This window comes from Lycium ferocissimum, chromosome 8 (assembly GCF_029784015.1).
Source record: "Lycium ferocissimum isolate CSIRO_LF1 chromosome 8, AGI_CSIRO_Lferr_CH_V1, whole genome shotgun sequence".
Classification (NCBI taxonomy): domain Eukaryota; kingdom Viridiplantae; phylum Streptophyta; class Magnoliopsida; order Solanales; family Solanaceae; genus Lycium; species Lycium ferocissimum.
The window spans coordinates 28,074,438-28,100,588 of record NC_081349.1 but is presented as its reverse complement, the minus strand read 5'-3'; the positions used below and the strand labels follow the sequence as shown (position 1 = coordinate 28,100,588).

The 26,151-nt window shown below is 31.6% G+C and overlaps 1 pseudogene; it reads right to left on the bottom strand.

Moving 5' to 3' along the window:
• Positions 1–23,799: 23,799 nt before the first annotated feature.
• On the bottom strand, positions 23,800–24,925 carry LOC132066791 (cytosolic sulfotransferase 12-like; annotated as a pseudogene).
• Between the last annotated feature and the right edge of the window lie 1,226 nt (positions 24,926–26,151).

Genomic DNA, 26,151 nt, shown 5'->3' with positions numbered 1-26,151 from the left:
AATAAAAGAGTGTTTGTGAATCTTGACCAGCCCCCTATTATATAAGTAGTACCAGTTGTACAATCAAAATTAAAGAATCAAAATTAAATTTATTTTATTTCTAAATACAAAATACACAACAAAGTGTAGTGTGTATTTACATTATCTATGTAACAAGCACCAAAAATACACTCCACGCTAGCTTTTGGAGATAAAATTGGTTGAAATTTGAAGAAAAAAAAAAAAGTTGTATTGAAAAATAATTTTGGAAAATTGAAGCTGTGTTTAGACATACATTTTAGTGGAAAAAGAGTTGACGTTTTGTGAGTGGGAAAAAATTTCACCAGTTAACTTAAATTGATCAAATTTCATGAACAAATAATGTTTTCAAATTATTATTTTTTTGTGAGAAAAAGTTGGAAAAAAAAAATTATTATGTCCAAATGGGAGCTATGAATCAAGGGGTGTCTCTATGAACACGAAACATACACTCACACATTTTTAATCTCTACTTTTTTGCATAAAATACTTTGCTTTCGTTTCCCCTTTACTTCATATGCATAAAAACGTCCTTTTTTCCTTTTAATTTGTGTGTGTATTTAAGAGAGTCTCTCTTTCTGGCTTTCTAGTTTCAATTTCTCTAAGTAGGCGTTTGGACATGCGATCTCATCTCTGATTTCATGTCATGAGATAAAATCTCAAATCATCCAAAAAGGCATGATTTGAAATTTGAAATCATGATTTCAAAAAATATAAATGTAAAATTTGACTCATACGTTTATATTTTATAAAAAAAGACCTATAAATTGGTAGATGTATTTACCAATTATATTTACCAACCATTTGTATTAAATATTAATCTGCAAGTTGGTAAAATATATTTACCAATTATGTTTACCATGTAGGAGGATTATATTAAAGAGTAGTTACGTTACTATTCATGTTAAATTTTCCTTTTTATTGAACTAAAGTTTGATCAATTGATGTTATACTCTTTAGAAAGGCCTTCTAGTAGCGTATTAATTTTATTATGAACTATGATTTACTCATTTGGCAAGATTGTATAAGATTTGAGAAAAATCTGATGGTTTTCACAACTTGTGAGGTTTTTATGTTTATAAAAAAAGCTGCAACTTAAGAAATCCAAATTGCATGCTCAAACATGATTTCATGAGATGAAATCATGTCCAAACAGCTCCAAATGGACAAGTATTTTTAATATATAGGACAAATAAAAATGGACCGAGGGGGTATGTTTTAGGGTCAATGTTCAAGGACGTGTTGGGCAAAGGGTAAAGTCAAAAAGAAGTCTCCAAGGTTTGTGGAAACTTAATAAAAATGGAAAATTAGAAAATACATTATTGGGTATTGGAAATTTATATCAATCAATAAATATCATGTAATCTTATATAATTAAGACAATTAATATGTATTCTCATTATAACTTGTGACTCTAATAAAGTTAGGATAGTACTCAACTTTTGCGGATTTGTCAATTTCAACTTTAAGTACGTTTTTTTAACCTTCCACTCATGTATTGTTTAACCACTTACTTAATTTGGTCTAAACATGAATATTGATAATTAAGTTCTATTTTTACAAGAAAAGTGACATTTTAACTTGGTAGTCCTGTCTTATATAGCAGTCGTCACATTAAATTTCTATTGGAAATGAACTCTTTTTTCGGTACTACTATTTATTTTTCCATTTTTTCTTTTGTTAGTTTTACACTCGATGTCCGATTTTCATATTGAACTTAACTTTCATTTAAGGGAAAAACACTACCTAACAAGATTCTTTTCATTCTCAATATTTGAATCTGAAACCTCTAAATAAGGGCGGAGGAATCCTATCGCTATCACCCTTGTTCGTATTTTCTTTCCAAGCTAATTGGTCATAAACTCAATCTTAGAGCCTGTTTGGAAATAAGGGCGGAGAGAATCTATCGCTACCACCCTTGTTCGTATTTTCTTAAAATCCAAAAAATTAATTGGTCATAAGAAGACAAATTGATTGTTCAAAAAAAGAAAGTGACTACCCCAACTTATTTATTCTTATATGATGTTCGTTTTTTTTTGCCCCATCCAAACAGGCTCTTAGTTTAGAAGACAAATTGATTGAAGAAAGTGATTGGTCACATGACCTTTGATTTTCAGTCTATCATTTTTTCTTAAATTGCACGTGACCCTTTGGCATAATGATGATCACTAATGAGTATAATACAGTTGTGTATGAGATATGGTTAATTTTGTTGGATCCAACCAAAGAGCTAACAGAAATTTTATTGGATTCCGTAAACGTACATTGATACAGTACCTGTTACTATATATCTGAAAAATAATTAGACGTCTCAATAATACGCTTATATACATATACTAATTATGTAGTTCAAAAATATTTGTTTACACTTGATGTTTGCACAAAAATAATTAATGTAACCTCACATTTAATGTAGGAATACACATCATTTTGGTCATTTGGTGTTCATGTAATTACTATCTAATGTATTAATTCAGTATAAATACATTTTCACTACCTCAACGCTTGGAAACGGAGGAAAAATAGGAAATTTTAAAAAAATAATGGAGATGGATGGACATAAGAATATTTATTTTTTCCACATGTTTGATTTTAACAAAGAAGGACAGAGAGAACAATGTACGATATATCGTTTTCGTATACGTAGGGGTATATTTATTTATTTATTTATTTATTTATGTATTTGTATATTAGATCCCTTAGGTTTATGTGAGCTAAACTAACCTAGAACACGCGCTTTGCATGGGAGATATCTTAGTTAGCTTAGTTTCATATGGAAATTATTTTTAATTCCTTAACTTGGAAGAATAGCAGTGACTGTAAAATCAAAATACACATAAAATTAAAATTATTCTAAATAGTTCACTTTGCCCCGGCTAAAAGTCACCCTACTCTGCCCGTCAAAACTTTCATTAATTCGAATTTCCTTCGCATAATATCCATTAAAGATGAAAACATTCCAAATCAGGTCTTTTCAGTTTTAGAACTCGAATTGAAATCTCTTATTAAGAATAAAAAAAATCTATTAATTTCACCAGAACCCTTGGTGGACTGTTAAAACGTTCCTACATAGTCCTCCCTAGTTCCCTACAACATTTATTTAATCACCTATAAATAATTGATTGATCACCGAGCAGAGGTGAATTCATAATTTGAAATTTATGAGTTCCTACAACAAATTCAAGCTAACACTATACACTAAAATTCGGGTTTACAATTATATATTTATAAACTTTTTAATACATATAATTAAACAAGGTATGAGCAAAATTATTGAATTCACGTGAATCCATAACTAACACTATAGATCTTCCCTGTCACTAAGGATGTGGTGAAATAAATAAGATTTCTCTAGATTTAACTAGTTCCGAGTTTGAGCTTTGATAATGAAAAAATAAGCAGTGATTTCCCCTTATATTAATAGGCCCTAAGCAACATCAATTTGGATTAGTCGACTTAGTGGATATCGTCAGTGGCGGAGCCACATCTACTTAAAGGGTGCCAACCGACGCACCTTTGTCGGAAAATTACACCGTTTAGCTAGGTAAAAATAATTTTTTTTATGTGTGTGTGTGTGTCTATATATATATATTGAAACCCCTTGGCTTCTTCGTGGATTTATTTATATTCCCCCCCCCCCCCCCCCCCCCCCCCCCCCGTGAAAATTATTGCTCTACCACTGGATATCATATACCAGAAGATTCTCGAAAAGTGCATCTTGTAAATTAGGACCAACTTAACTTGAAAAGGGAGAAAACAGGTCTTGGCATCAAAAGTCTTAGCAAATCTAATGATGCTTTTATTGCCAAGCTTTGTTGGAGATTTATCTCTGAACCTCAGGCCTTATGGGTCTCAGTGTTAGAAGGAAAATATGGGATCAAAAGTAAGGCTCTGCCATTGATTTTTCCTTCTTCTCGGGATACATCCTTATGGAATCGTATGTGCAAGCTTTGCGCTTTTGTCCGTCATAATTTGGTCAATTGCTAATGTAAGAATTGTTCCTTTCGGTATGACATTTGGTTGATAGATAAACCTTTAATTGAGATTGTTGTAAATTTTATTCCTGATCATATTTTGCATTGGAGGTCAGTGGATATTGTTGGGCATAATGGAGACTGAAATTTGCAGCTCCTTTCTCTCTATGTTCCACAAATAGTGGAAGTAGTTGGCAATTTTCTGCCTCCTAGTGAACAACTTGGAGATGATGAATTTTCTGGAGAAATAGTACTAATGATTCCTTTACAGTTGCTTCGATGTATGAGGTTGTTAGCAATTCTGAGCATCTTCTTTCTGATTGAATTTGGAAATTAATTTGGGGCTGGTCCCACTGACAAAATTTGAGTGTTCCTTTGGTTGTGTGGCAAAGGTAGAATCCTTACAAATTTGGAGAGATATCGTAGACATCTTACTTCAAAGGGTACTTGCACAACTTGTGGAGCAAAGGAGGATACTTTGTTGCATGTTTCGCAGGATTGTATTAATGCTCAGGCTAGTTGGGTTCACATTCTTGATCCAGATGACATGTCTCGGTTATTTGCTCTTGATATCCATGATTGCCTTACTGACAATTTAATATCAAGGGAGTTACAGATGATGATGATGGGAGAATCTTCTTCGGATATACCTGCTGAAAATTTTGGATGTGGCGTAATAATGCTTTTTTTCAAAATGAATACCTTTCGGTGGACAAAAAGATAACAATCCTTGTTAGCATGGTTAGAGCCTATGCTACTTCTTGGCTTTCGTTGAAGAATATTGGGGAAGTGTCTAACAACAAGCATATAGTTCCGTTCGGCTGGTTACCTCCTAGCGTTGGGTGGGTAGCTTTGAACACAGATGGGGCTTTTCGAAGGAGTATTTTGATGAGAACGGCAGGCGGTGTATTTCGTGATTCTGATAGCTTGGAGGCTTTTCAGTCAAAATTGGAGTTTGTTACATCATTTAGAGCAGAGCTATGGGGAGTCCTCACTGACCTTTAGGAAGCCTGGGACATGGGGTGGCACCGAGTTCCTTGTAAATTGATAATGCTAGTGTAGTTCAGGTGCTGTGAGCTAGAAGAACTGTGCCTCATCGGAATGGTTATATTGTCAACCGCATGCGTCACCTCTTGGCTAGGAACTGAGTGGTCTCTGTTGCCAAATTTACAGGAAGGCTAATTCGGTTGTTGATGGTTTAGCCAATTTGACTTTTAGTTAAGAGTCTCGCTTTGAATGACATTCACACATGCCTTCTAGCATTTCTTCACGTCTTTGCAGGAGATGTTGCTGGTGTCTCGTTCCCTCGCTTAGTTTCAAGCTAGTTTATTGTTGTTTTAGTTCTCTTAAAATAAAATAAAAAGGGACTAAACTTGAGAGTAAATATTTTTGTATATAAGACAGATATTGAGAAAAATGGCAGAAATAAAGAATAATATAGGATGAGTTAAGTAAAGAAATATCTTGAATGGATTTTAGAGCCAGCACATGGTTTAAGCAGGGGAAATAGGTCAATGACTGCACATTAGCATGTCGTACGGGGCATGCTTGTTGCCCTTATTGTCTCCCCGCTACCCCTTGCACATGCCTCCCTCTGCCAACCCCATTTATATTTCCTCTTTGCCCATTCCACCTTCTTTTTTTTTTTTTTTTTTTTTCCAATTTTCTTGTTTGTTTTACTGATATGAGAAATAATATCTCTAATTGCCTATATAGGTAGACTAGCTTCTTAGATAATCCATTTGTTAGGGAGCAAAGAACAACATAGCTTTATTTGCACGGGAATTCATTTAGCAATGATAACGGATTCAGAATTTAAATTTCATGAGTTTGTGATTCTAGTCATTTTTAAGTTACCTACAAGTTTTAAATTAACAATATATACTTATGAAACAAATTTCTTAACAAAAATATAACATATATTCTAAAACTACTGAATTCAATTGATATATGATCTACAAGAGTCAAGGCCCTCCCAAGTACTTTTGTCACTTTAGATCCAAATGCGGAGGCAAATGCACCATTTGTCACTTTTTCGGTTCGAACTAATTAATATATGTGGTTGCAGAATTTTGGGAAAAAATTTATGTACTAAGTTTGCACCCAATAACTACAAGAACAGCTAATTGTTGTGATACCATGGTCAAAGTTACTATAAAGTGTTTTTTTTTTTTCTCTCAATATGCAATTAATCGAGCTAGTTTGCTCTTTCTTAGCAAATGTTGCTGGCAGTTTATTAGTATTACATATATGTTGTTAATCTTTTGTGGTCAAAATATACACAGCAAGTGAGATTTGATTAGATTAAATAAAGGTATTTGTATTATGTAACAAAAAATAATGCAGAGATGCACGCACACACAAGCTAGCTAGATGTGTAGATAACAAATTTGAACAATTTAAATCGAAGCAAATCTATAAACCTATAGGATAGAACATACACACAAGCACCTAGCTAGGGTGTCATTATCCAAATATTAAAATTTCTGAATTCTGGGATACCAAGTAAATCACAGAAGTTGTCTTACTCATTTTTGTACCATATGTAGGGGTTTCTAAAAAGATCGAATTAAGATCTTATGGTCCATGAACTACTTTTGGACAAATTCTAGCTTGAGTAGTTATTTTCAATATTATTTTCTTCTCAAAAGAGGCTTGGACTCTATGAATAATAATATATGATTGTATATCAGTTTTTATTTTTTATTGCTGACTTAGTTTCATGCCTCATGAGTCATGCCAAGTTAGTTCATCAAGTTGCTCAAGGGTAAATTTCATTTATAACTTTTGTTTTCTTCTTGTTGCAGCGAAGATCTAGAGTAGGCTTTATCCAATTGCTATTAGACATTTACACTACAAAATATACGGAATAGTTAAATACATGTTTTTTACATTAGATACATTAATTTTAAAAAAAATAAAATAAACACATTTCTGTTTGCTAGAGCATTCGAAATTTTCCCACTAGAGCAAGACATTAGTTACAGAAATTCCTCCCTACCAACAACATCTGTCGAGTGTACAACAAATGAAGTGGAAAAGATTCCAAGTCAAAATAACATTTTATCCTTAAAAAGAGTTGACTAAAAGTATTGGGGGAAAAATGGAAGAGAACACTTCCATTGTAAAGCTAAGGTATATGTAGGACACAAACATATACATACAAACATCCACAAAAGTGCCACAAAAAACACGATACTTTGCCTTCCATTCACCATAGGAATTTGAATTATTCCTCAATATAATGGAAGGAATTAAAAGTGGATATGGAGAATGGTTGTTTTCCACCTGCCAGGAATAAGTGTCAATAATTGGGTTGACATATAATTATATAGCTATACAATAATTGGCACTTTAAATTGTGCCCCTTGTGAAATCCTTGTAAAGGGAAATGTTGCATCAATTTGTATTCTTTTCATTGATTATCTCTCTGTCTATCGCTCTCCAGTGTATAGTAGACAAAGCCTCATTTTAGTCGCCCTCTATAACAGGCCACAAAAAAAAAAAAAAAAAAAAAAAAAAAAGAAATTAGCGAAAAATAACTTTTGTCGCTACATCATATTTAACGACAAATTAGTAATGGATTAAAAATTTCATGTTAGTTAGAAGCTATTTAATGACAAATTAGTGCCACGTATGGTAAGCTAATTCCTATTTTTCAGACTCTTCTTAATTTTAGACGATTTAAATAAGTGACCGTAACCATAACGTGGTGTTTTTTTTTTTTTTTTGCTTTCTGATCAAGGCACCACAACTTAATTCAATTTTATGGACACAAGAGCTAAAGTCCTGGAAATTGTCTGCCCAAACAATATTGATACACGCAAGCAATTTGTCTTTTATTTTTTGTGAGATCACAACTTTCAAGTGATATTCCTACTCAACCTAATTGGCTTTTAGGCATGCCTAGGTGATTAAGAAAAGTACCATGACAAATTTATTGAGTTATAAATATATTTATGTAATGGCTGGTCTGTGTCTCATTGTGGAAAATAGGTTAGCATATATTTGTTAATACAGGAAACATAGATCTTTTACTATAAACTCATCGAAGTAACCTATATATCAAACAAGAAAATTGGATGACTTTTCATTCTACAAGGCTTTTAATTTTGACATGATATTAAGCTTAACTTCGAAATATCTACAAATGTCGAGAAATTTGTATGACAAAACCTGAAATATTCAAGAAATGCAATATAACTTTCAAAAGGACAAACAAAACAAGTTATATATTCAACCATAACTCAGTAGAAAAGAGATAGCTTAGATCATAGTCTACCCGAAATTTGTCTGTTTTGGACTTAAAAGGGGTCTCGTACCAAACCATTAACCTAGAGACATGCATATTAAAATCATAAAAAGAAGCTTTAAGTATTGGTCTAGCTCTATCTGAAAAAAAAAAAAAAAAAAGTATTTGTCTAGCTAGCTAGGTCAAAGCCTATGTAAATATTTGAACTTTATTAACTTAATCACCTTTTCTTCAAGATTATTTACTATTTTGTATTTTTTTATAACCATGGTATCCGGGCCAGCTTGCGCGTATCTCAACTAATTTCACGGGATACCTGCTACCTCCCACCAGCAACAGGTATCATGTAACTCTATCCACCAAGGCTTAAACAGATGAGAAGAAATCAGCTAATGTTTTTTGTTTCTGCTGGAATTTGAACCTGAGACCTCATGGTTCTTATCTCACTTTATTGACCACTAGACCACGTTCTTAAATAAAAAGTTACTATTGCGATTGGTACATACCATCTCTATTTTTAACTAGAGGTCTCAAGTTCGAGTCCTAGAAATTGAGTCGCCTTTGAAAAGGTGCACATTAACCTCAAAATGGACTTACTTCCGACATGAATCCGAATTAATGAGCCCTAAAGCGAACGCCATACACTGGGTAGGAAAGCTAAATAAAATTACTACTTTCTCTATACTATTTTAATTGTAGTCGTAGAACAACCACCTTTTTAGAGAAAAATAAAAAATGTAAATTCATATAGATGGAACATGTGACTTATAGAAGCGCTATGTGTCAGTCGTAGGAGTGGAATCACCTTTGATAGATGGTGCCTTACCCATAAAAGTAAAAAAAAAAGAAAAAAAAATGTGAATCCGAACTAGTTATGTTCCGATTTCCAAAACAGATACCGAACTCTAGGTGATAAAATGAACACCTTCTTTCTATTCTTATGAATAGATTAGAGCATGAGCATTAGACATTAGTCGCATTGAGAAGCATTATTGAGAAATAGAAAAGAGGATAAGTCATATATTGAAAATACTTAAAGATGTTATTCACAATATTTATAGCCATCTAGGTACACTAATAATTATGTCGAATTTCCACCTAAAAGTTAGAAGTTATTCAAGATCTAATTAAAAAGAGAACTAGTATCATTTTAGAACAGAAAAACTCTAATCTAGAGGAGAACAGGAAAAAAAAAATTGAGAACCCAAATACAAACAAATACCAAAAGAAAAAGAAAACTGCGTTAGACCATAGTTTTGCAATTTGAATCAAGGCTTAGATCTCTCCACCAATCAGATGATGTGAAGAATCATTGGAATCATTATTTTGCTCATCCTATGCTACCTAGATTAGTTATACCAATATAAAATGTTTCTGCTCCTTTTTTGTATTTAAAATATTATTTCCCTAACTCTTTTAATGAAATTAGCCTTCCCAAGTTTACCTATTTTTTTGATCGAAGGATATCTGAAATTTACTGTTCCAATCAATTTGGATACCAATCAAATTAGCCAAAAGGAAGATAAAGCGTTGCTCACGGAAAACCTTTCTGTTTTAACACTCAACCTCAAAATCTCAAAATAATATTAGAAAAGATCTCAATTATCACATTATAACGTTCCATGTCAAATCTTTACATTAAAAAAGATGCATGAGAGAATCGAATTCCCCTTTTGCTTTCCCGTGAATGTTCTAACTGATCATAGATAATAACATAAAATTCATATCATCATCAAAATAGCCCTACACCAAAAATTACTAGTAATTTATATTATTAAAAAGAATTATATATTAAAAATGCTAGATCTTGAAAATCACACCACCGCACGTGACTCGTGCCAGTTTTTTCAGCAGACCTTTTTCTTAAGTTTTCACGTTATTATGATTTATGGACCATGTTATTCTTTTAACTTTTGTTCAATTAATTCTTCTTGTGGTTTTGTTTTCTTTTTCTTTTTTTCCCTTCAACTCCTGGCTGTTCGTACTGGTCAAGGGACATTCTAGATTTGTCGAAAAGTGCCAGCTCATCCTCCACGTCAGAAAGCTAAAAAATGACGTGTCTCTGTCTGTAATTTCTGACACCTCTACTTTAGGAAAAAGACTAAAAATATCCTCCGTTATAAATTTGGGTCAAATATATCCCTCTCGTCATTAAAGTTTTCAAATATATCACTGTCTTAACGGAAATCCCCCAAAATAACTCAATTTCATTTTTAAACCTACTTCATTTAAACCCGACCCAACTGAATAAAAAACTCATATGCGACCAACTTGTTCTCGAGTCCAACATCTGGAGCCACTACGCACATGAGCGGGCACCACATATGAGTTTTTTATTTAGTTGGGTCGCATTTAAATGAAGCGGGTTTAAAAATAAAATTGTTTATTTTGGGGGATTTGGGGATTTCAGTTGAGACAGAGATATATTTGAAAACTTTAATAACGGGAGCGGTATTTTTGACCCAAATTTAAAACGGAAGATATTGTTAGCCCTTTTCCCTTAAAGGAAAGCCACAAACAATGAAGTTGAAAATTATTTCCCAGAGAATTTCGACAAAATCATTTTCCTAAAGTTTTTTTCTTTTACCAAAACCAAACCCAAATTAAATGCGAGTTAATTTCTTATACGTTCACTCAACTAATAATTTTTAGCTCAAAACGTCACTTAATTTTATTTTGCAACAAAAAAGTCACTCAACTATTGTCATTTCACCTTCTCAACCAATTCAAGCGATATTTCCGATAGATATTGCTGGCGTGCGAATTTTTTAAGCCATATTCTAAAAATTAAAAAGCTAATTATTTTAGTTACTTATTAGATTGACCCGCTTTTTATTTTATCGGAATGGATCGCTTTTTATTTTAAAAATTGGCTTAAAGAAATTTCCACGCCAGAATATCTATCAAAAATATAGCATGAATTGGTTGAATGACTTTGTAAGTGAAATGACAATAGTTGAGTGACTTTGTATGTGAATGACAATAGTTGAGCGACTTTATAGGTGAGATGACAATAATTGAGTGACTTTTCCGTTAGAAAATAAAGTTGAGTGATTTTATGAGGTAATTACCATTAGTTGAGTGACTTTTGTGTTGCAAAATAAAATTAAGTGACTTTTTGAAATAAAAACCGTAAATTAACTCAATTAAATGCCAAACGTCCAGCCTGATTGACTCTCAAAACAACATGTGGATTAATTCAATACCATTGCGAAATCTTTTTGTAACCATTATTCCAATTTGTACGTGTAATCCGATTTTAAATGTTACACATAAACTGGATGACTATATTATTTTATATATGAAATCTAACAATTGTACGTTTGTTTTTACAGTCGGAATTGATTTAGAAATAAAGCAAATAAAATAACAGCTAATTTCACAAAACACGACGGTTTAACTTAAGATCAAATTAATAATAGCTCATAAGAAACTTGATTGTTTAACCTGAATCACTAATTGACAATTTTAAAAGCAATATATTGCTAGGTCTCATAAACCAAATAATGGCTCACAACAAGCACTAGAGTATTATTGCTAAATCTAGGAGTTTCGATTTTGCAATTGGATTTCTTCTAAATTAAGTCTAGATCATAGCTATTTTTCTTTGAAGAAAAGCAGCTGGCTAGGTATGAATAGAAAATCTCATATGGATTACTGAAAAAACTTTTATTACACGTAAGGTGTGTTTCATGTTTCTAACCCTTTCCAACATATCATGATTTCCATGCACTAATTAACATTTTAAAAATATTTGCATATTTCGTAAGTTTACTTATATATGTTACTTTATCATCAAGAGACAATAAAGTTATTAATCAAATAATAAGATCTACTCCAAAGATTTAACATGAAGGAGCATGGTTAAATAGGAGTAGCATCTTGATCTTTGCAGCCCAAATCAAGTGTCGTTTAGCCAGACCAATTTGGTCAAAAGTATGTGTTAAATTAGGAAACGAAAACGGCATTAATTACGACTATTATTTTTTTCCAAAATCTACCCTTCCTTAATGAATATGAAATGGTCTAGAAAGTCCAGAGCAGAGATAAATAGCAGTTTGATGATGAAACGCAATTTAATCAAATAATCCTTATGATTAACAGTATTAGATGATCTTTTTAACAAGTATACCAAAATTTTAAACGATATTTAATTACAAACTGGTCAAAGGACTCTTGGAGATAGTCTGGTCTGAGCTAGAACAACAGATTTGTAAGCAAAGCGTATTTCACAGCTAATTCAACAACATCCATTTTTTTTTCTGCGGAACTTTAATATGAGTATGTTCTTTCTTTTAATTAGTCCACTATAAAGGTAGGGAGTATCAGTATATTGAACATAAGATTGGAATTTCAGTCTTTTCATTAATTTTGTCAAACTAAACTCACACATAATCAGATGTAAAAGATAAACTTCACGTAACAAACACATAACCTGGTATTCTGAGAAAGTAACAGAAAATAAGTACTAACTTTTGTTCCCCCCATATTTGTATGGTTGTTACATAAATAGAAAAGGAGAAACCAAATCTGATGATATCCATTTTGTGTCCCTGCGATAAATAGATAAGAGAATTTAATTCGTGCCAAATTTCAAAAGTACCATAAAGTAGGAAAAGGAGATGTGGTTGCCTTCTGTTTCCGCCTAGCATTGAGAGTGACATTCACTAAAAGTACCCTTTCCCTTAGGTAAAAATGTACTGTGACTAAGGATGTGTTTGTGTGAAAAAAAAAAAAAAATTTGTTGAAAAATAAGTAGTTCTCTTACTTATTTTGTAGTATTTGATAAGTAACTAAGAAAATTGTCGAGCGAATATTTATATATAATCTAGGCAAACATATAGGGATGAAATGGACGAAGTGTGAAGTGTGGAGCAAGAGATAGTGGGGGTAGCGTGGGGTGGGGTGGGGTGTGGTAGAGGGTTGGGGTTCACGGTGGGGGATGGGAGGTGAGGGGTTGAGGGTGGGTGGTGGGTTGGGGTGGTGGGTGTGGTGAGGAGGGGGGTGGGTGGACGTGCAGTGGGGGTGATGAGGTGGTTAGTGGATAGTGGGAGGGTGTGAGGAGAAGACAATGAGTGTAAGATGCTACTCCAATGTACTTGTGAATATCTTTATTTCCTGCTCTAGAGAAGTCATTTTCCTAAATTTTAAAGAATGTTTTTTTCTAGAAAAAATGTCTTCCAAGACATTTTGACTAACCATAAAAGGGAATATTAATGAAAATATTTTCCTCCGTACCAAGCACATCCCAAGTAACTTAATGACTAATAAAGTAAAAAATGCATTAATTGAATCATGATTAAGTAATAAAAGTCTATATATGTGCGGAGCTACAATTAGCTATTGAGGTGGACTCAAATGTTCAACTGAATTTCCTTCGTTAAAAAATTATACAACGTAAATTGGGATAAAACAATTTTTGGTATTTACGTAAACATCTGAACTTCCTTGACATAAGGGAATTTTCATTGTAGTGTTAGAGGTAGTTCAAAATTGTTTTTGTTTTGATTAGGCTCAAATTTTTGAATCAACTCGTTAAATTTTCCGATTCTGTCACTGATCATACATTTATTAGTTTGATATAAACCTCGAGTTAATTAAATCCGCATAATCTGATGTTCTTATAAACTGTATTACTATCTCATAATTCTTATTTACGTTGTGCAAGTTCTTCACTCCTATAACAAGGTATTTAATCCATTTTTCCTATTTGGAAAGAGAGAAAGGGGTGCGTGAAGGAGCCTATATTATTATTAGTAAACCATATAACTAGTAAAAATCTAGAAAAACAAATTTGAATCTCTTTAAAGAGCGTGGACTACTTCGTGCCTCAAGTTGAATATTTTTCTTGTCAATCAACAATACTAGCTGTCAATAGGCCACATTAATTCCCCTTCCCACACTCTTTCTTTCCCTTTTAGTCCCCACAAAATCTGAGATTCACATTCCTGCGAGAAGATCTTCTAATCTTTATTCCTCTCTTTGGAATTTTTCTTTCTATATGGGATTTCACTTTCATTCCAGACACACATTAGGAAGGAAGAGAAAATAGGAAAAAGAAATTACAGTAACATTTTCCTATATATTTTCATGGATTCTTGCGAGAGAGCGACCCCTTTTATAATTAGTTCTTGTATCTTCATCCGATTTTAGGATTACCATTTAAGTCATCCTGAGTGCATAAAATTTGGAAGTCTATCCAATTCGGAATAATTTTAGACATGCAGAGTGTCTTATCGAAGTTATATATTGTTGAAGTTTAGACATTTTAACCATTTTTTTCTGAACTTCAATCATGTGAGTGAATTCATCCCATTTTAAGCCTAATTTCACACATATTCGAAGTTGTTCCGAAGTGGATAGGTACGCAAACGATTTTAAAAAATAGGTACAGATTAAATAGAAGTGTCGAAATAGGCTATCCGTAGAAAAAGTGGTCACTAAGCGCTATATCTCAATAACTTTCGAAGGCCCAACGTAGAAGATGGCCCAATTTATTTTCAGCTCATTTAGTGTAACAGATGTACTTCTTATTCTCTTTGTAACTTGTATAGTTATTTTATGAGAAAGTGACGTAAATAGCCATCAAATTTATACTAAGGATGAAAGAATAGCACTCCACCATAATCCTTGTTAGCATGAACTTTCACTAAATCAGGTAAATATATCGCACCTAATGATATTGATATTAGGAGTGGATCTCTAAATAAAAAAAATACAGAACTATACACCAAGTTATAAATTTGATAATAAGCCAATTTGTCCCACCAATAGTGATGTGGTGTTACGTTACTACAACGCACGTAAAATATTGTGCATGGTACCAAAACATTGAAGATAAGGTGGAAAACAGCATGGAGATATTGACGTCAAATAGTATTACGTATGTAAAAGTATAAAACAAATATAAATTCCCGCTTATCATAGTCACCTAACTAACTAACCAACCAAATTATATCCACAGCACACGACTTTTCTTTTTTCAGCTCTTAAAAGAAGGAGTCATATATAATTAATAATGTCTTTTGCTTGGTTATTAAGACATTGTAATGGTTGATATATGAAACTAATTAATCAAAGTTTTGGTTGGGTGGGAGAGAAGGGAAAGGCATATATAGGAGTATAGGACAAGAGGGGGATAATTCTATCTATCTATCTATATATATATATATATATATATATATATATATATTATGAGCTTCTATATTTGGATACTGAAAAGCATTTTCTTATAAAATATATGGGGCTACTGACAGTGGCGGATCCAGGATTTTCATTCAGGGTGTTCGGAAAAAAGAAGAAGCTAAATATACACTGTAATTTTTTGCCGAGGGTGTTCAAAAGTTAATATATGCACATAAACACAGAAAATTTACCTTATATATACACTTTAATTTTTTGCCAAGGGTGTTTGGGTGAACACCCTCGACAACACGTAGATCCGCCCCGGCTCTTTGAGATATGGTAGTTGAGAAGTTGGTACTATTGATATCTACGAATACATTTTCTAATTAAAGGAAATATATTTAGCATACGTGTAACAAATATTAACTTTCTCAACTTCTCATTATATAGCCTCATAACATATTCATATGCCAAGTCATTTGGTTAAACCTTTAATAGTTTAACAATAAGATTTGGAACTCGGAAGGTACAAGAAAGTCATTTAAAAGAATATATATATATATATATATATATATATATATATATATATATATATATATATATATATATATATATATATATATACGTCCTTTGTTTCATTTACGTGGACATTATTTCTCTATTATTATTCCATTTGAAAAGGAATGACATTTTTATAGTTGAAAACATTTCAATTTAAACTTTTCACCGTAACATTAATGAAATAGTTTTGTAGCCACACAAATGTTATAACATATTCAAAATTACAATTTTGAAAGTTTTATCATCATACAAATATTATGGTGGTATGCATATTTAAAAATCACAAGTTTTAAAAAAAATATTTTTTATAAATCTCCGTGATAAATCAAATTGCATCACATAAATTGAATGGAGAGAGCATCGACTATTCTTATACATTGATCTGTCATCTGTCTACTGATCATTTGGTTGACTACTAGTTAGAATTGGGTCATTTGCACTTTGGGTCCTATTTTGTGATGGTCTTTAATTTTTCTCCCATCAAATGGGCTGGTCTTTAATTTTTGTCTTCAAAATTGAATTTATCTTATAGAGGGACATAAGTTACGTATTATAATATCATGAGTTATGTCGAACTTTTCTTATAAAATTTATCTTTGTTAGGCATAAATTCGATTTTGAAGGCCAAAAATTAAAGACCAGTTCATTTGAAGGGAAATCGTGAAATTACTTCGTTAGAATTTTATTGCAAATCTTGACGTCGCTAGAAATGACCACCAAGAAACAATTGCAATTAAAAACAATAGTCCTTTAAATGCTTAGGAGATTCTTTAGTTCTAAATTATTTTTACTTGTGAGTTTCTTATATTATCACTCCCTATTGATCAACTACAGAAGCACTGAATCAGGCTGAGAACATGAAAAAAATAAAATTAAAACGATAATTTATTTGGCCAACTTGCATATTTTGATAGCATGTGCGCACCTCGATTATTGCCCCAGTATCCTACTACCTCTCATCAACACATATAATAAAAGCTCCAACAAAACTTTAACGAATATATAGAAAATGAAAAATGTTTTTTGGCTCCACTGAAACTTAAAGTTGTTCTAATTATTCTACCATCTATATATTCGTCTAACACATGCATGTCACATTGTAACTTTTGAAAAGGTATGCTTTTTGGTACATGTGGGAATCATCAATAAACTTTTGGACCTACACTTTTAACGTTCTTTTTTTGGCTTTTTAGTGAGACTGATGGATAAAGAACATATTAGTCAAAGTAGTGTGTACAGATATAATTGGTTCCATATCCTACATTCATAACTGTAATTATTTTGAGGTGGAAAACTAGTAGAGGTACACATTTAGGATATCGCAAATACAAGAAGTAAACAAATAAGAACACAAGTACATTAGTCCTTTCAATTGGCCAATTCCAGCTGGTTGTGTCTCAAATGTATCATTCAGCTTTCAAAGCTAACTAGATGAATTATTATTTTTTTGTAAAATAGAGCTTGAATTTCTAGTTGCTATTGGCCATCAAAGATACACCTTTTCAACTTTCAAATTTCTGATATATTGGTTTGGTTTAATAAATGTGATTTTGCACCTCCAACTTAGGTGGAAAGACACAACTAGAAAACAATCAAGAAGTGCTTCAGCTACAAATCTATATAAAACTTGATTCGGTATTCTTTTAAGACAGCACATTTAACCAACAAACGTGACATTGATTTTCCTTCCTACAGTAGATTGTTTCATTCTAAATGGAGAGTTGCATTAGTTCGACTTTGTTATACAGTTAAAGAATTTCTATTTAAATTATCGGAATTTTTTCTAGCTAGTTGATAGTTGTACTTGAGACAGATTTTTCTTGTAAATTCGAACGAGAAAAATGAAGAAGAGAAATAGGCCATAGAGATTAGTTAGAACCGCTATTGGGCATTTTGAAAAGGGAAAATTACATAGTTATACTTGTTAAGATCCTATATTACAAAACATGAGGATATTTTTCCTTATTTACAAAATATACCAACTTAATTACAAAACATACCAGATCTGAAAATATCAAAAGCCACTATATTATGGGCGGAAATTCAATACACAGAGCCGATATCAAAAAGCTACTCTCAGACACCTAAAAATCCATAACATAGAAGAAATTCATAGACTATACATAAATGAAGAACTTCCTAATATATCATATTCATCATATACACGTTGCAGAACCACACAAAAGATCTAGGAAACTAAAATGCAAACGGTGAAACCAAATCATCTCTGTCTCTAATTGTCAAAACTTCAGTTCCTGAGAGCAGATCCGATGAGGAAAGCAACGACAGTGACGACAAAACCGGCGGCGAACAACGGTGAGATGAAGCAGACGCCGATGTTGGTGCGTCGGCAGCCACCGTAGCTCCGATGAGAGAACAAACTATGAAAATAACAGAGATTTGGGGGATAATTGACGAATCCGTTGAATAATTAGTTGGGGTTTATGTTTTTAGGTTTTACATGATTAGGTATTTGAATTAGTTTCTGGAAAGTTTTCTAATTATTGTTGTTGTTAATAGTGTAGTTCTTAGGAGATTGGGTAATTAATTATATGAATGATGGTAGAATCGTGAATTATGTAAAGCATAAAACCGTATGAATGATGGTAGAATCATGACTTATGTTTCAGAAAGGTGTTTTTTAAGTTTTCTATGTTGTTGTTGTTGTATAAATATTGTATGAAAGTTGTATATAATGTTGTTGTAGTTGTATTAAATTTCCAAAAACCTAACATGCTGATCCTTGAGCGAGATATACATATTTCATACCTGTTTCACTTTTCATACATGAAAATTTGAGCAAAATTTTTAAGTCTTGAGTGAGATATACACATTTCATATATTTTTCATACACAAAATTCTAAGAGAAAATTTTATGCTTTGAGCGAGATATACACATTTCATACAGTTTTCATACATAAAATTTGAGCGAAAATTTTCGTATATATTTTGTAAGAAATCTATTGATATGTTTTGTAAACTGAAAAGTATTATCATATTTTATAAATATACCCTATTCTTATGTATATATAGGTTATTCTCCCTTTTGAAAAACTAATAGGACTTTATTTGGGAAATAACATCAAGTAATTGCACGGTTTCCCTTCAAATTGACTGGTCTTTAATTTTTGTCCTTCAAAATCAAACTTATGTCTAATAGGGAATAAATTTTTCAATTGAGCTGGCATAACTTGTAGGTATTATGATGTGTTATGTCCTTTTAGGCATAAGTTCGATTTTGAAGGACAAAAATTAAAGACCAGCCATTTGAAGGGCAAAATTAAAGAGAAATAGGGACAGAAGTGCAAATGACCCACAACCTTTTTGGGGCATTTGGGCCAAAAGAAGAGGCAGGGAGTTGAATTTGGGTCAAAAGACCAATGTAATGATAATTGCATCAATAAAATTATTTATTTTATGGTAGAGCAAGATATTAGTTACAGAAAATCCTCCCTCCCAACAAACCTGTCGCATGTACAACATATGAATTGGAAAAGATTCCTCAGAAAAAATAACATTTTATCCTTAAAAGAGTTGACTAAAAAGTATTGGGGAAAAATATGGAAGAGAACATTTCCATTGTGAGTAAAAGGATAATTTTAAAAATCAAGGTGCATGGATACATAGGACACAAACATATACAAACACCCACAAAAAGTCCCAAAAGAAACATCAAACTTTGCCTTCCATTCACAATTGGTATTGGAAGAAAAGTTTTAAGTTACATACATCATCTAGATGTAGTTAGCCTCCTTATAATGTGGGATATATGTAATCGGTAATTAGCCTCCTTATAATGTGGGATATATGTAATCTTGAAAATAAGACAGGTTATATGCTACAACAGGTAAGGATGACATGATGGTGTGAAAATTTCTTATATTGACGATGTATATAACTTAGTCTCTTTGAAGAAGGGAGTTTAACTGTTTAAGTTATGAACATCAATTGTCTGTGTATAGAAGTATTTACACTATCAGGTCACCCAAAGAGTATTTACAGGTCAAGATTCTTTAAAATATAAGATTTGAAATTTTAAAAAATAAGATAAGTTACCTGGTATAAAAGGTAAAGGTAACATGAAGGTATAAAAATTCCTTCCATTAACAATATATAACTTAAACTCGAGGAAAAATGAGTTTTTTCAACCTTGTTAGTAAGTGTCATATAGTGGAGATATTGTCTATACAATGGACACTTCAATTCCATGGCAATTCCTTGTATTTTCTAAGGCAACCATATCGTCAAGTTTATGAGACACTAGGGCTAACGTCCTGGAGATTTCTCTGTGCTATTGATGAAAATGCAAGCATTAATTTGACCTCCAATTTTAATGGAAATATTATATATACAACTTTGAAGTGATATTCCAAATCAGCTTTGGTTTATATATAGGATGAGGATAATTTTTCAACTATACTGGTGGCTCGTGTGTCTCCTTGTTTTGAAAGTTTTCTCTTCATAACAGCCAAACTTTTGATTACCTTATGTTATTTCAAACTTTATATGGTCTAAAACTATAAACTTATCATCAGAGTAGTGCATGTGCAAGTTAAACAAGGTAAAAGAAAAATTAAATGAATGACTTCTTCTACTAGTTAGTTTAGAGTTTAATTTTATATTTGTCTTTCATGTCAGCTAAAAATGACTACAAAAACTTTTGATGATCAGAGGAATTAGTAACCTGATTTATAAAACAGATTAACTCACTACAATAGGTTGTAGAGCATATTGATAGTGCAAAAAAATTATTTAACTCTATATTCTCAATGATGCATGAGAGATTCGGTTTCCACTTTTGATTTCACATGCATGTTCAAATTACTCGTACATTACGTAGCAATTAACATCATATCACATCAAGATACTACAATTTAAAAATAATTTATATTATGAAATAGAATTTTATTATAAGTAGTAATAATTTGCTTGATCTTAGAAATTACACCGTCGCACGTGACTCGTGCCAGTTTGCACATGACTGTCCAGTCATAGTATTCTTTTGAAAAAAGTCATTTTATTCTTTTCTTTTATTCAGGGAAGGGCCAAAATTACCAATGTATTATACACCATGAGATATTTTTACCCTCCGTTAATATTTGAACATTAATTTATCCTTGTTTTTATAAAGTGACATAGTTTGTTTATATATTTTTTGTTTAAATCATATTTCCTCTTATTTTTAAATCCAGCAAAACAAAAGTTTAAAGAAAATAAATAATTGAAAAATTCTATGAAAATATTCAGAGGCCTTGTTAAACGGACACAAGCCTATTGGCGAGAATAAACTGGGCTGCAACTTATGAGCCCAATTTATAATGGGCCGCCCTACTATACAACCATGAACATGATTGGTATATGGGTCATTTTATATTTTTTTTCCGGTGATTGTCCTTCTTTTGAGGTGATCTTTAATTTTCGTCCCTCGCCTAATAACTCGAAGTTCTGGATTCGAACCCCAGTTCAATAAAAGAATTTCGCAAAATTCTGCCTGCAGGCCTAACTTTGCTACAAAATTCTGTCTTGCGATTTTTTTTTTTTTTTTTTTTTTTTGTGTGTTGAGTCCTGCTGCAAGTGAAAATGGAAGGAAGAACCTCAAACTGTGACAGTATGTTTATAGCAAAAATTAAAGACTCTACAAATTTGAGTGGACAAAAAAATTAAAGACCACCCCAAAGCAGGGTATTCCTGCTAATTGCCCGTCATTTTACCACACTTTAATTAGGCCTTTATGTGTGAAGTATGATACACGGAAGCTACTTTCAGGACTGTTATTTGGAATTTTCATGTTTGCAATGTAGTTGAAAATAGTCATAACTTTAAAATGAGGTATAGCATTTGAAAAACAGCCGCATAAACTTCAAGAAATTTGCCTGCTGTAAGAGAAATTCCATGATAGTGTCTGAATTTGAAAACTTATATAAGTCAAACTGCTGCAAGTGAAAATGGAAGGAAGAAGGTCTAATTTGAAACCTTTATGCGTGGTGCAGTGTGACATTGTAATTAATGTTTGTCCATGAAAACTGATGATCATTCTGATAAACTTCTAACTACTCTATAAATTCAGGCCTTCCAGAAAAAATAAGTGCCTAAGTTAATTTACAGTATATCGTACACGAATGTTTTATTGAATCCTGAATTAACTTGCTTGTATTTTTTCAAAAAGTATACAAACAATCTCTCTTTAAATACGTCACGTGAAAGCCTTCTACCTCAATTGTGTTGTTCTATTTTTTCTAACTGAGCAATCATTTCATTGCCACAACAACCATATAAGGACATGCAACTCATCCATTTAATTAAGTGGACAATCAAACACAAAGGAATAGATGAACATAAAGACAGAATAAACACACAAAAAGCAAGAGGATAGTCATACATTATATTTCATGTGAACTCTCGACTTCACGTCTTTCGTGTCTTTTATTTCACTTTTTTGATTATTTTTCCAAGAGGGCGTTATTGATGTGAGTGTCATGGCTTCACCAGATTAGCTTTAATGATTTCAAGGTAGTTCTTTGGTGTTTATATGTATCTATTTTCTCCGTCACAATTTAAGGATACTTTTAAGAAAAAAAAAGAATGATACATTTTTTATATATATATTTAGAAATGACTGAACTTTAAAAATCTAACTTTAATTACCCTTAATGATGATTTATAACTACAAAAATATTTAAAGTTTATTTTAGATGTAAGTTTCATTTTTCCATTTTTTTTTCTTTAACTTCACGTCCAATCAAATAACATCATCACATAATTTAGCCCGAGGAAGTAATTAATATAATAGTGATTATAAGTTGTGTCTCTATCGTTGGAAAAATAAATTTGAATAACTTTTGAAACTGCACCTTAATATCCAATACACACACACATAAAGAGAGAATGAATTGAGAGACCACTGCTGCATCGAAATAACAATGAGTCATACGGAAGCCAATAAAGTTTGGTCAATAACGACGATAAATCAGAAATAAAAAATATATATATATTTGAAGAGGCATAATTTTTAATATTATTTGATCAATTGACTTACATATGAAGAAAGTAATATAAAAGATAACATAAAATTATGCTGGTTTTTTAAATTTATACACCAAATAGAACCAATAAAATCTTGGATTTGTCTCCCTAAACATAACTTGTTTAAAATAAAAGATAATAAAATCGGTTAAAATACATTGCTAATTAATAGCCATAAAGAAAATGATATTAATAATTAAAAATAATAAGTCATGCTAAAATTTATCGCGTTGTTATATTCACAAAAATAACAAAAAATCTTCAATTTATATAAGTCTGATGAAGGTTTTCTTGTGAATTTATAAGTAAAATCATCTAATAAATTTTCTCAACTTTAAAAAATTTAAGAAATATTGATAAATTAACAAATAAATATTTTTATGTATAAAAAGGATGTTGTTTTTTTTTTTTTCAACATACTCAAAGTGACTACAGTTGTGGGTGCTAACCCCGCTATCGCGTTGTTACGACACCTATAAATTTTCTATTTCGGTCTTTGAAGATACATTTTCCACGGGAAAACCTTTTTTATTGTCATCCGTCATTATCGTCACTTTCGCATTGCTCAAATAAGGTTTGCACGCTATGGCAAAATCATTCTGGTCGGATCCCTTCTATTTTAGTGCTGGATTAATTAAGTTTGCATGGACTATTATATTATAAATGTTAAATCAGAAGTTGGATATCGATAATTCACAAAATTATCGCTCGGGATGATTTTTGGTGTGAGATGACTATAGAAAAGTGCATATTGTAGGATAAAATAAAATAAAATGACTTTACTAGATAAATTCAAATATTTGAACGACTATTTGAGTAACAAACGCCTAAAAAATAGTACCAACATGACTACAATAGTCTGTTCTTGTTACATGCATCAATATCAAACACAAATACTTCAACATCGATTCTCAAAACAAATAATTGCATTCAGTGACTAAATCAAATGTACAAAAACCTTAATCCAGACCCTTGTAACTGTTGTTCAATAACATGATTGAGTTTCTCACTCATCTCTATAGTAAAATAATTCTTCCAATCTCCAACTTCCACTCTACGAAAGAACACTTTATTTTTCTCTCCAGTTGACAATTTCCCATTCTTGTTCACCTCCAAGTTGCTCAAATTCTCAAAGCTACACATTCTTAATATTTCATCCACCACTCCACAATTTTCCTCCTCTATAGAAAATGGACATTCCAAGAATTCAGCTAAGCGTTTAAGCTGAATTTTTGGTTGCTGCTTAATTTCTTCATACATCAAGAAAATTACTTTGTTAGGCTTTTCTATGCTTTTCTTCCAATAACCTAACAGATGATTCCAAAACGGACCATAAATGCTCACACCCTTACAAAAAAGATCAAACATTTCATCAATGGAATTGGTAGTACCTATGTAATCAAGTCTTATACTATTTGAGAAATGCCACATAGAAATAAAAGTGTCCCTAGGATTCCTACATAAGTAAACAAGTTTGGTTCCTGATTCTTGGACAGATTTTGGCAATGAAGCATATGGCAAATGAGTTGACAAAAGTCTAGGTGAAGTGAAGGATGAAAAATTAGGGACTTGTTCATCAATATAGAGTTTAAGTTCCAAATATGGGACAAGATCATGAGGGTTCTTGACAAGTAAAGGGTGATTTTGATCAAAGATAGGATGTTTCATTCGATTCGCTAGAGCAAATAAAAGTGATTTTAACCAAGTGGTTCCTAATTTAGGAGTTGTAACAAGAATGATACCACTATCTTGAGCTTGAAAGTGTTGTTGACATGCAATCACACCTTGGGTTATTTTTTATGATGTCCAAAAACCTTGGTAATTGTAGATATACGATCCAATCCATCCTTTTTCTTTTGGTAGGATAGAGAGCAATTCCTTACATTCTTCACTTAGATCATGCTCTTGTAAGCATTTGGCAGGAATTTGTGGAGAAGCTTGAGACGTTGTCATGGTTTTAGGATTGGGTGTTTTCTTGTAGTATGTATGATGAAGGTTAATTCACATTTCAACTTTTTTGGACCAATATGTGAGGTTGTCCATTACCTTTATATCCTTTCTAGAGAGTTCTTTGGATGGTAGTACATTACATACACATAGATATGATAAAAAAATAAAGTTTGTTTGTATTTGCTTGCGGTATCAATGAATTTTGAAAATGCTACGGTGGAGTTAATAGCGAAAATAATGTCATATAATTTGGAAGACGTATGTTTTTTTTTATCATATTATTAATTAATATTTATCAAGATATTTACTTATAATTATATTACTTAATAAGTAAGTGTGATTGATTGTATAAATATTTTTTTCGTTTTTGACCTCACAATATACATAAAAACTTAAAACTCATAAACATCATAAAATGCGAACGTTTACATTGACCTCATGAGGTCTCCCTCTAAATTTCGACCCATTTTATGTGAAGGTGGATTTTTGACATAGAAATTTTTATTAATATTTAAATAAAAATAAAGATTTTTTTAATTTAGGTAGAAAATTTTTAAAATTTTTCACGTGATCGAAAAATTTCTTCATAAAACATGCCTTCTTTAAATTTTGCGAAAATTATTTTCGATCGTGGTAATTATCAATTTTATTTATTTTTTTAGTAGTGATGAGGGTATATATAGAGAATTGCTTAAATACACTAACATATAAAAAAAAAAAAAAATATCATTTTCTTTAATTAAAATTTTTTATCCTTATTATTAATTAATATTTATCAAGATATTTACTTATAATTATATTACTTAATAAGTAACTTGATTGTATAAATATTTTTTCCAAATACATAAACTTAGACAAACATCATAATAGCTGACCCCTCATAAAATTATTTTATGTGATGCAGTACTATTTCTAATATTTTTGCTTAAGTTAAATTGTTTAAATATATAAAAATACCGTGACTGTATAGAGGTATGATTTACAATCAGCCAACAAACCAACCTCCTTGTAATATTTGAAAATAGTCATAGCTTTAAAATGCGGTAGAGTATTTTGAAAAATAGCCGCACAAACTTCAAGAAATTTGCCTGAAGTTCGAATTACCGTACGAGAGAACTTCAGGAATCAGGAAAGTATCAGGATTTGACACTTATACAAATCGAATTGCTGCAAGTGAAACTCTTCCATATAAAGAGTTCAAATTTCCGTTCCATTGCCTATGTGGGATTATTCACATATGTATAAGAA